The sequence below is a fragment of the Ictalurus punctatus genome, chromosome 28, assembly GCF_001660625.3.
Source record: "Ictalurus punctatus breed USDA103 chromosome 28, Coco_2.0, whole genome shotgun sequence".
Lineage (NCBI taxonomy): Eukaryota > Metazoa > Chordata > Actinopteri > Siluriformes > Ictaluridae > Ictalurus > Ictalurus punctatus.
Genome location: NC_030443.2, coordinates 10,409,973 through 10,423,034, shown reverse-complemented (window position 1 = coordinate 10,423,034; position 13,062 = coordinate 10,409,973). Strand labels below are relative to the sequence as shown.

Here is a 13,062-nt window from a genome sequence, read left to right as displayed (position 1 = left end):
TATCTGTCTATATAGAAGGTTTTATAATGTTATGCTCCACATAAATTAAGTACATAGTTGGCTCTTTCAATGAACTCACTGATAGGCTATATAAATAGCTAAATGAATATGAACTACCCAATACAATTTATAAGGCATCCTGAAATTTCATAGCTCTAAAAGTGAACAAACAGCGCCATCTACTGGCTCGATGTATGAAGCTGATTGATGGACTAAGAACTGGTAGCATGTCCAGATTAGATATGTGCTGGTACACAGGGGCAAAAGGGGGAAGGTGCACACTAAGGGTTGGCACCCATTTTTGTACAGGAAAAGATTTTCCACATAGTCACACTACTGTATTTGATTCATAGTTCCTCAATAGTTTTGTCAAAATGCCTACAACACGACAATTAGGCAGATTTAAATCAACAGAGTGACCATTTGGGTACTTAGCATGGTGAAATGTGTAAACACAGGAATAATTTCTTCATTGGTCTTGATCATCTGAGTTGCTATTATATCTGAGTTTTTGATGTTTCAACCACCTGAGCAGTCAACAAGCTGGTATTAACAAGCTAGCAACTTAATGTGTTAGCCTAACACTTCTTACTCTAGATAGTAGTTAGCCACTATCTTTAAAATATCTTTTTCCCCGTGCCAGATAGATACGAATGCTTCATGATTGCTTTGTCTTGGTGATGATCTGATGTTGTTTACACAATTTAGTTACAGTAATTGCAGCTTCTATTCTTTTCAAGAGATGTGTTTGCACAAGTGCTAGAGTGGTCTAGTCGCTAAATAAACAGGACAAAATCAAAACCTAAATAAGTACAAAAACAATAAAAGCTAGTGTAGAGAATTAGCAAATAGCTTTGTAAGAGATTTGGGAGGAGGAGGAGGAATCTCAGATCAGACGATCATAGATCTCTTAGATCACATGCTGTTGAAGTTGTAGCAGGGTCGTTTCTTCCTAGAAGTGCTATAAATGGGCAATGATCACAGGGGGCCTTACGATGCTTAAAAAAGATACACAATAAAAGTTTACTATCAGTATGTTTACATGGACAGCAATAATCTAATTATTGACCTTATTCTGAATAAGACAATACTCTGATTAAGGTGTTTACATGAGTTGCTTTTAGAATATTCCTTTCATGTTCCCGTTTTACATGTTATAGAACATAGACTGCTTAATGGCACACATCATTAGGTCCCCACGCCACATCATCTGACATTCCCTTCATTATGGTACAATATGCAGTTTTGGGTGTTTCATTTTTAATTTTACAAAAGCTTCAAATGCAGTTCATTATTTGTCATGCTATACATGCAAATAGACGAAGGCGGATACAAATTGTCCAGCAACAGGCCTCCTCTGTACTTTCATTCGGCAACATTTCATTCAAGCTACTGCGACAAACATCTGGGTTACGCATGTAACCCTGTTCCCTGAGAAGGGAACGATACATTGCTTTAGCTGAACGCTGTGAGAAGTGGCCTCGTGCATGACTGAAGCTGAAGCTTGTGTAACATCATGCCTATTTATAGGCCAGCTGTGATCAGGTGACGTGGCAATTAAGCTCATAGGAAAACTCTGGAGCCAGACCCACAGTTTCCATAGTTCTGGCCGAGGGTGATAAATCAGCCCTCTGGCTTGAGACAGTAGATCCCTACGGATGGGAATCTACAAAAGGAGTGCCATCTAGCAGGGATATTGTCTGTGATAACCATATTCGAGCTGGCCAATAAGGTGCTATTAGCAGCAGAGACAGTCTTGGCAAACTCTCACTAGAAATTGTGGGAGCAGAGCAAACGGGGGAAAAGCATATAGATGTGACCTCATGTGCACCATGGTGTCCAGCCCTAATGGTTGGGAGAAGAGGTGAACCACAGCAGACAGTGTGTTGTCTCCTCAGAGGTGAACACATCCACTTCTGCTTGGCTAAACCTCCGCCATATAGACTCCACCACTTGTGGATGGAGCCACCAATCCCTGGGCCTCAGTCCCTGCCTCAACAGGATGTCTGCCCCCACATTCCAGTTACCCAGAATGTACATTGCACTCACTGACAAAAACTTTCCCTCTGCTCAGAGAAGAATTATTTGTGCCTGCCTGAACAGGGGTCGCGAACATAATTCTCCCTGGTGGTCGATATATGAGACCACCGCTGTGTTGTCTGTCAACAAATGGTGACCTCTCAATTGAGGAAGAAAGAATTTCAGTACTATAAATATGGCCCGTATTTCTAGGCAATTCATATACCACTCTAGATAAGTTCCACTCCAGAGACCGTGAGCTGGACAGCTGTCTAAGACCACGCAACAGCCCATGAGGGAGATATCTGTCATTACTGTGTTGCGATAAGGAGACACCCCTAGAGTGTGACCAAAGGCTAGAAACCGGGGACACTTCCAAATTCTTAGAGCACATAGGCATCGCCGTGCGACACTGATTACTGTCAGAGGTTTCATCCTCGGACGAAACCCTCAACTTTTCAGCCACCACTGACACAGTCTCCTGTGCAATAGGCCCAATGGTATTACATTGGCTGCTGCTGCCATAAGCTCCAACAGTCTCTCATAAAGACTGAAGGGGAAAGGGGATGCCAAGATCCAGCTTTATCTTGCTCAGTGTTGATAGGATTGACCCTACGAATGTTGGGTATAGAAACGCCCTCATCATAGTGGAATCCTTATACCACTAGAAAAGTTGTCCACTGCACTGGAGAAAGCATATTTTTCTGAGGTTCCACCTGAGCCCCAACCTCATGTGGGTGCGAACATCTCAATGTTGAACCGCCAGTTCACTGGATTGTGTTAGAATTAAACAGTCCTCCAGGTAGTTAAGTACACAGATGCCCTGGAGTCACAATGGAGCCAGGATGACATCCATGCACTTTGTGAAGGTGAGAAGGGACAAAGCTAACAATATTTCTATGCGGAAATATGCACCTTTTAGATCTATCGTCACAAACCAGTCCTCAAACTGAATCTGTGGAATAATAAGTTTGGGCGTCAGCAGCTTGAACCTGTATTTTTGAAGAGTACAGATCAGATGATGCAGATCTAAAATTGTCCGCATACTCCTCTTTTTTTTGCAGACAAGGAAATAACGGCTGTAAAAACCTCCCTCCCTCAGGGAACAGGGTACATGTTCTATGGCCCCTTTGTCCAAGAGGGATCTTACTTCCTGCTCTACCGTCGGGCTCTGGTCTGTGCTGACTACTGTGGTGACCATACCTCTGAACCCAGGGGTCAAGCTCTGAACCCTTTTCTACGGTAGATAGAACCCATGGAGACACATGTGGCAATAGTTTCCACACTGCCAGATGGTCTTTTAGTGACGTTAACTTTTCCACATTCTATTGGAGGGAAAGCATCAGATTTTTGTTGCCCTGTGACAGTTCGCTGAGCAGAGAACACTGAAAACTTGCTACAGCCTTGGCTAGGGGAGGCCCTACAGTAGTACTGGGGGCTAACTGCCCTAACAACCTCATGTCCCATGATATGTCCCTCCACGGCCCCTCAGGTCCTTTGTGTGTTCGGCCCTTTATGACCATTCTCAGATCAGGCCTAGTAGCAGGCCGCGACTGTGGCCGCCCGGTTCCCCTGGCTGTCTGCGGGGGTTGGCCGGCTGCCATATTCACCTTCTGTGCCTCCCTCACCCTAGCACTGGCCCAAGCTCCACTCATAGATGCCGGGTGAACAAGCAAGACCCACTACTGCATAAGCCTTGCCAACCAACGCCACGGTGGCCTTACATGGCTTGGATGGCAAAGCCGGCCTCTCCTAAATTACGTGCTGTCGATGGAGAGAGGTAGCTCGCAAGCGCTTCCTCCACCTTCAGCATAGCTAAAAAGCCATGCCGTTCATTCCCCACAATGGCCGTATAATCTGACATCGCGGGGTTATAAATACGGCTTATGCATGGTTTTCCAAAGAAGCCTGATATTTTGTCATGCACTTCTGGGGAAAAAAGGGAATTTTCTGCAGTGTGAGGGATTTACTTTCACTGGGGAGAAGAAAGCTCATCCAGCCTTAGTAATCACTTCAAGCAGCTCTTTATATGCTGCTCTCAGTTTTTAGCACACCCTTCTGGCTCCTTGGAGTCAGAGAGGAATTGTTATTATTATAATAATTATTATTATTAATTATTATTAGTGTGTGTGGTGGTTTTTTGGCTTTCCATAGCGGAAGGAGGAGTTGCAACGCGAGCTCCAAAAGGAAAATGCTCCAGTTGGGGAAAATGAAAGGTTTGTCCCAGGTGTTGGACATTTACAGTGCATTTCAGGCACTTGATTGACACATAATAGTCAATCAGTAGTAATTGAAATATTTTTCACATTATACTCTCAATGATATTCCGAGAACACATTTCAAGTGAATAACACTCCTATTTGAGTTCATTACGGTCGGGCTTTGTGTACTGATGGGCATGGATATAAAGTGGGGTCAAGGAATAGACGTATCATTTCCATGCTTTTGTAGCCCCCTCCTTTATAGCTCAAAGGAGAACCAGCCTAGTTTACTCAAATCTGTGGTGTATTTTACATACATCCTGGACTGGGAGAGGCACAGTTCGCCCAAGACGAAGCTCATCATGTCTGGACCTCTCCCCACATACAGACATGGAGTTGAAAGGTTCAGTAGACTCTTCGCCTTAAACGAGTGGTTAATATCACGGTGCAACGAAGAGAATCTGCTCTTTGTTAATAACTGGAATCTACGGAGCCCCCCTAGTGTCAGGTAAGAGAAAAAAACACAGCCGTGTGTAATCCGTGCCCTCAGTTTTGCAATCCGTACCTTCGGTTTTGCAATCCGTGCCCTCGGTTTTGCAAACCGTGCCCTCGGTTTTGTAAACCGTACCCTCAGTTTTGCAATCCGTGCCCTCGGTTTTGTAAACCGTGCTCTCGGTTTGTACTCTGTGTGCGCTTCCTTCTTCACTTCTTTCTGCAGCAAACAAGAGACCATAGGACTTTTCGACGGCGTACATCTGCCTGGTAAGTCCAATTTATCGAGGTTTAAGGGTAGATTTAATGCTGTGTTGTGTTTTGAATTGGACGTTTCACAGCTTTCATTGTGTAACGTTGTCTTTATTGTGCTTTGCACTCCAAACCCAACCGTTAGCTTCCCAGGCTTTCTTGTTAGCCAAACTTTGTGTTTGAGACCTCCATTAACCGTGCGAGTGCTTGTCCAGTTATGAAGTTTTGAATTTCCATTTACTCTGTCTGGTAGGTTACCAGATTTTCAAAACCCAAACTGGAACACTATGGCACCATATGTGTTTTCCATGCACACGCGTAGTGTTGTGTCCTGCAACTGTTGGTAATGTAACATGGTGATGACTAATAACGTTAGTGAAGCCTTGGATTAAGTTTGTTTTACTGCTGGTGCAGCATACCTTCACTCTATTCTGGTGCTTATTGCACCTGCAGTGAGTGGACAAGGGAAAGAGTGGAAAGATTAAGGAAAGAGAATAGGAAACTCAAAATAATAGAACTAACACTCAAGGAAAACCAATCCAATTGAATTTAACATAATTGGACCTCATAAAGGGAGAGTTTTGATTAACTAGCCAGTAGGCTAGTTAACACTGGTGACTTGATACATACTGACCCAAAAGTTCGAAGTAATTTAATAATTTTTGCCTGTCAATAATTCATCATATCTCTTTAATAGAATGGACCAGATTTTAGACATGTTCCTTCGAGAACAACCGAGGTTAAGGAGGTTATTGCCACCTTCATCAATGAAAAGGTATATGACACTCCATTCCAACATACCACACAGTTTTAATGTTGAACACATTGGGGTTAAATTGGGCTAGTCTGGAATAGCCCCCATTTCATCCATATACTATCATCCACATAGAACACGCACTCGCCTGTGCACATACAGGCACAGAATTGCACATAGGCTATAGCCAATCTAGAAGTAGTTGAGTTTGGTGTCTGTTTTTGTCATGACCTCCTATTGTGTAAAAATATCTGTCACTTTACAATAGAAATGCATGCATGCAAGCCTGAATTAGTGAGGTTGAAAAATAATGTGTTGAAATATTACCTGATGAATAATGAAGATGGTATTTTAACAACTGAATATTTTGGAACCGTATTTTAGGAAGGTGAATATCTGTGCATTGTATTTTGAATGCTGGAATTTTTGTTTCAGTCAAAATATACAAACCCCAATGAATTGCAGAGGAAACTAATTCAAGCATTGATACTTCTGTGGGGTTTTTTTTTCCGATTTGTGTCAAATTGCTGGGCAGAAAAATTCAAGTACTGTCATAGCGATATGGTTTTTTTTTAATTCAGTTTATTTAATTCAACATGCCATTTTGCCTTGAGGACATTTGGCATTATTATACTTCTATATCTAAACCTCACTCTGTAATCACAGCAGCTTTTGATAGGATCCTCACTTGTTAGAAAACAATCCGTTATAACAACCTATGCGATCTCAGTGAATGGACACTTCTGCATTTGTATCCGCATCAGTACCCCTCGTTGCATCAAAGTCGACTAACATGCAGCAGAGTGAATGAGGCGAATAGATGTTTCATGTGTGTTGTAATTTAATGTTGTTGTTTTTTTTCCAGATTGACTGCCATGCTGTCCATGGTATGACAGATGACCAGCTAATTAAATATGTGCCCAAAATTGGAGATCGGACAGCTATTCGGCAGTACTGCAGAAGAGAAGTGGCTGCATTGGAAGGAACCACCGCAACTATCTCTAAGGCTACAGAAAGCCTGATGGCAAAAAAAAAAAACAAAGACGGGCCTCCAAGAGAAGTCGTGGGGATGATCGTTCAGAAAAATTGTCGGGTAACACTAATGCTCTGAAAACGGAGCATGCTTTTCAAATGGAATTGTTTGAAGAAGTAGGGGACTCTTGTATTCAGGTAAAAGAAAAAAGGGGAGGAGGGATCAGACATTTGAAAGCATTGAAGACTACTACAATGGCACAACTGTTGGAGACTGGCAAAGAACTCTTTTTTCCAAATGTAAAATGTAAAATAGGCAATGCCAATGAATTTGAATTCACCATGTGAGATGTTACTGAAGATCAGCTGGATCCATTGACCACACTAGCTCAGCAATATGAGAAGAGAAAAGTTAAATTGTTGAGACTGTATCTATCTTGCAAAAAGATTGACATTGAAGGAGATGAAACACTGAATGCTGCTACCTCACCTGGTGAATCACAAAATGCATCAGCCCTCACAAGTGAATCATGCTGTGCAGCTGCTGCTTCACATGGAGCTGTTTCCATAATTGGATCTCCCAGTGGAACTGCTTTCACAACTGGAACTCCAAGTACAAGTGAATTTGCCAGTCCAATGTCGAGTGAAACTTTAAATGTCGTAGATTACAGTATCTCTTTGTAAATATTTGATTATATCTTTTCATGTGACAACACTGAAGAAATGACACTTTGCTATAATGTAATGTAGTGAGTGTACAGCTTGTGAAACAGTGTAGATTTGCTGTCCCCTCAAAATAATTCAATACACAGCCATTAATGTCTAAACCGCTGGCAACAAAAGTGAGTACATGTCCAAATTGGGCCCAAAGCTTCAATATTTTGTGTGGCCACCATTATTTTCCAGCACTGCCTTAACCCTCTTGGGCATGGAGTTCACCAGAGCTTCACAGATTGCCACTGGAGTCCTCTTCCACTCCTCCATGATGACATCACGGAGCTGGTGGATGTTAGAGACCTTGTGCTCCTCCACCTTCCATTTGAGGATGCCCCACAGATGCTCAATAGGGTTTAGTCCATCACCTTCACCCTCAGCTTCTTTAGCAAGGCAGTGGTCGTCTTGGAGGTGTGTTTGGGGTCGTTATCATGTTGGAATACTGCCCTGCGTCCCAGTCTCCGAAGGGATGGGATCATGCTCTACTTCAGTATGTCAGACCATGACACTCCCACCACCATGCTTGACTGTAGGCAAGACACACTTGTCTTTGTACTCCTCACCTGGTTGCCGCCACACACGCTTGACACCATCTGAAGCAAATAAGTTTATCTTGGTCTCATCAGACCACAGGACATGGTTCCAGTAATCCATGTCCTTAGTCTGCTTGTCTTCAACAAACTGTTTGCAGGCTTTCTTGTGCATCATCTTTAGAAAAGGCTTCCTTCTGGGACGACAGCCATGCAGACCAATTTGATGCAGTGTGTGGTGTATGATCTGAGCACTGACAGGCTGACCCCCACCCCTTCAACCTGTGCAGCAATGCTGGCAGCACTCATACGTCTATTTCCCAAAGACAACCTCTGGATATGATGCTGAGCATGTGCACTCAACTTGTTTGGTCGACCATGGCGAGGCCTGTTCTGAGTGGAACCTGTCCTGTTAAACCGCTGTATGGTCTTGGCCACCGTGCTGCAGTTCAGTGTCAGGGTCTTGGCAATCTTCTTATAGCCTAGACCTTCTTTATGTAGAGCAACAATTCTTTTTTTCAGACCCTCAGAGAGTTGCCATGCCATGAGGTGCCATGTTGAACTTCCAGTGACCAGTATGAGGGAGTGTGAGAGCGATGACACCAAATTTAACACACCTGCTCCCCATTCACACCTGAGACCTTGTAATACTAACAAGTCACATGACACTCGGAGAGAATATGGCTAATTCGGCCCAATTTGGACATTTTCACTTAGGGATGTACTCACTTTTGTTGCCAACGGTTTAGACATTAATGGCTGTGTGTTGAGTTATTTTGAGGGGACAGCAAATTTACACTGTTACACAAGCTGTACACTCACTACTTTACATTGTAGCAAAGTGTCATTTCTTCAGTGTTGTCACATGAAAAGATATAGCCAAATATTTACAAAAATGTGAGGGGTGTACTCACTTTTGTGAGATACTGTAGGTCTCAACAGAGCATGACATGCTGGATAAGGAGGATTTAATTGTTGTACCAGAGGCATCATTTTTAATTGATGAGGAAATTGTGCTCGGATATGCTTTTCTTGATGATTGCCAGGATGACCTTGATGATACCCTTCCAATGGACCCAGTGCAGGAGGAAAGTTCGTTTACAGGACAGGAACCTTGTCAACCACCAAAGATCACCAGGCTAAGGCTTCACAGGGGAAATGTTTTCAGTGAACTAAATGCTGCTTTTAAAAATGGTTGTGTGTTTGTAGATGAGTCTCTCTTGGAGATTGAGATGGTCTTACCCAATGGTAACACAAAGGAAAGGAGAAGACAATGGTGAAGTTTTGTGTGATGCGCTAAGTGAGTACTGGGAGACCTTTATTATGAAATGCACTGCTGGAAACTTACTTAAAATACCAATGACGAGACATGACATGAAAGATGAGTGGGAACACATAGCTAAAGTCATGGTCCTTGGCTACAACCTGGTCAAGTACTTTCCCATTGTGCTGGCCAAGCCCTTCCTCTCCTACTGTCTTGGACTTGAAATCATGGATCACCTTTTTTCAACATTCTTAGAGATAGTTTCCATTGAAGAAAAAGAAGTTGCTGAGCAAGCGATGAAAGACTTCCAAACCTTCTCTGGAAGAGAGGAATGGTTGGATTTCCTAGAGGCACATGATGTCAAACTTCTCGTCACAGAAGCAAATGTCAGAAAAACTTACTTGAAGTGGCACATAGAGAAATAGTTCAGGAGCCTGCATATATAGCAGAGTGTTGGAGCAGTGTGCTCAAAGGGCTGAAACTGCCCCCAGGAGGATTGGATGAAGTCCTGGCCAGCCTCATTCTTTCACCCAGGAAGGTTGTTGCCATGATACAACATGAGATCCTCAACAAGAGAGAAAATCAGATTCTTGATTTTCTCAAGAAGTTTATAAGGAATTGTGGTGAACTTCGGCTGAGGAAATTTCTCAGGTTTTGCACTGGTAATTGTTTTAATTGATTACAAATATTTGATCATATGGCTTCACATAACAAACATATTTAAGAGCTAAAGAAATACTCTTCACCAATAAAGAATTTTGTTCATTAATCATTCACTGCATTTACATGGACAACAATAATCCACTCTTAACCCGATTAAGACCATACTCTAATTAAGAAACTACCATGTAAACAGCAATTTTTAATTACCTTAATCTAATTAAGGTCATACTCAAAGTAAGCAATAATTGAATTAAGACCGGTGGAGTACTCCTGTTTTAGTCACATTATGGACATGTATTACAGACATGTAAACACCTTAATCACATTATGAACACCATGTGAGAGTTTTCACCGCATTTTGCAACAGGACACGATCACACACGGCAGTTTTACGGCGAACAAGAGAGTTCAGCTGCGTCCCAAACCGCATACTTGCCTACTATAGACCTGTAGTGGGGAAAAATACATGTATCTCGGCTACTATATAGACGGTAAGTACGCGGTTTGGGACGCAGCCCACGGCTTCAAGCAGTTGTCTATTTGCATGTACAGCATGACAAATAATTAATCGCACTTAAAGCGTTCATAAAAAAATTTCATAAAAACACCCAAAACTGTATACGGTACCATAACGACGACGAACTGTATATTGATAAGTGAAATTCTGGAGGGACATCGGATGGCGTGGCGCGGTGACGTAATGATGCGGGCTGTTAATCTAATTATGTTAGATTAACTTAATTAGATTTAAACATGTAAAACAGGAACATGACAGGAGAATTCTAAAAGCGACTCGTAAACCCCTTAATCACATTATTATCTTAATCAGAGTAAGGTCAATAATTAGATTACTGTTGTCCATGTAAACGTAGTCAATGATGTTATCGATCAAACAAATCCAAATTTGTCAGATTATTGTCCTTTTAAAGGGATAGTTTGGATTTTTGTACATTTAAGTGGTAAGAAATACTCACCAGTAATACAGTTGATGTTGTAGTAATGCCAGTAATGTAGTTGATGCATAAGAGTTACTTTGCATAACAAGTCCCCTGGTCGGAGTTCTGTTCGGGTTCTAAGTGAACTGAGGTTGGCACTGGTATCACTAATAACTTTAAACTAAAAAATCTTAGCTGACTGAGACCTTCAGTAAAAAAATAAATAAATAAATAAATCCCTACCATTTAAATAGCCACATTATTTTTGTCATGTCTTCAACAGGTGCAGATCTCCTAGTTGCCCAGAATATCCAGGTCTGATTCATGGAGCCGGAGATTATGTTTACTAGAACACCCCAGGCCCACACATGTGGCTGTGTGTTGGAAGTCCCAAACAACTATGTGTCATACCCAGTTTTGGTTGAAGAGTTCGTTAATGTTCTTGATGCAAACATGCGGGTCATGGACATTATTTAGTGGTAAGTGACTAGTGTCAGTTTAAGTCAAAATTACATTTTGTGAATTTGATTGTGAAACCCATCTGCTTGTGGCCAGCTTGGTAGAGAAATAGAGGGGATATCAGGATAAAACATATTGTCATACATACGGCATATACAGATGACAAGCATGATTCCATGAAACATAAAAGATGGTATGATACATACAAAAGGGAGGTTGGATATAGGGCAGTAATTTGCCAGGTTATAAGGATCAAGGTTGGGTTTTTTGAGAGATGGTTTGATCACTGATATTTGACAATTGTGGTACATATCTGGGATTTTTAAATACTTTAAAGGGCTCATTGTTTGCTTTTCCATCTTTTTCCCTTACCTTTAGTGTGTTATAGATCTTGTTGCATGTAAACGGTCTGCACAGTTATAAAGCCCAAAGTACACTCCAGAGGGCGTAGCTCTCTCCCGCAGAAACTATTTTTCTGTTGCCTGAAAATTCTTTCCTTCCACTTCTTCCATGACATGATGATGCAATCTCATAACACTATTAGGGTGAGCTGACGAATCAGAGCACACTGGGCTCATCAGAGGTGGGGTTTTAAAGACACAGGAGCAAAAGGAGCACTAACAGTGTTTCAGACATAGGGCAGATATGCAGTATGAGGAAACATACTGTGTTTTGGGAACACTGAAGCTTGTAAATCTATTCTAGTAGATGCCCTAAATAAAATTATAAACATTGAAAATGAGCATACAATGGGTTCTTTGTTTCATTTTATAAGGGCAGTGCGTGCATAAGTAGTTTAGTAGGAATGTGGTCTAGTAGGCACATTGATGATCTAGACGAGGATGTCAGGGAAGTAAGTAGTATAACAACTGAGGTTAAGTGAAGTCAGTATAAGTATTGGATTTGTAAGATAAAAGTGTAAAGCAATCAGCAGTGACAGTAGACGCTGTGCGATGTATGGAGAGCCTCTTCAAAACTCCAAATCAGGATGTGCTTACCTATTACTCAGGACACCAGCATAAAGGCCACCTGCCGGAGACACAGGTAGCACGCAGAGAAGAGGAGGGGCTAGGCAGGGCTGTGACAGTCCGTACATCTGTATTTGCATGTGTGTGTCCATATCCAATCTCTGAGGGACAGCATATTTATATTTGTGTTTTTCTATGTTTGTAAATATTAAAAGGGATAAATTAGTTATATTTAGGAGTGATGGTTCTCACTTTGTTCTAGTTCCATGTTTTTTTGCAAAAAATAAATAAAATTTTGCTGTGTTTGCAGATGCTTTTCTTTTTCAAGCTGTCCAGGGATAAAAGACCAGAGGAGTTATTTATTAAAAAAGTTTTAGCAATTGTAATTTTGCGTTTGAATCTTCCTGATTTCAGAGTTAACATTCATGTCTTCATCTGCCACTACATGGCCAGTTAAAAAAAAAAGAAAAAAAAAAAGTCACTTCACACCCGTTTGAAAGCACAAATGGTTTCAGGCAACTATATTACCAGGCAACATTTAATATGCCTTCATTTAAAAAAAACAAAAAACAAAAACAAAAACCACTCCCATCATTTTTGAACATTGTTTATCAGGTTCTTTACACCTTATCCCACAAGTTACTGTAATAAAGACAGACTCTGACATGAACAATGACATTTAAAAATGTCCTGACTGAGAAGGACAGATGGTTGTACAATTTCACAAGCAAGTAATGGTGTGTATTGGAGACACATTTCACAGCAGGAATCACGTTTACTTTCTTCTTGCTAAACAATCATGCAAATTCAGACCCTGTATGTAAAGGCAGTCAATAACA

General features: G+C 41.5%; 1 long non-coding RNA gene across 1 annotated transcript; it reads left to right on the top strand.

Annotated features, from left to right (window-relative positions):
• Positions 1-4,341: 4,341 nt before the first annotated feature.
• Positions 4,342-7,396, top strand: LOC108259729 (uncharacterized). The gene is made up of 3 exons (XR_001810996.3): positions 4,342-4,982; positions 5,662-5,739; positions 6,584-7,396. It is a non-coding gene; the product is annotated as an uncharacterized LOC108259729 (long non-coding RNA).
• The last annotated feature ends 5,666 nt before the right edge of the window (positions 7,397-13,062 follow it).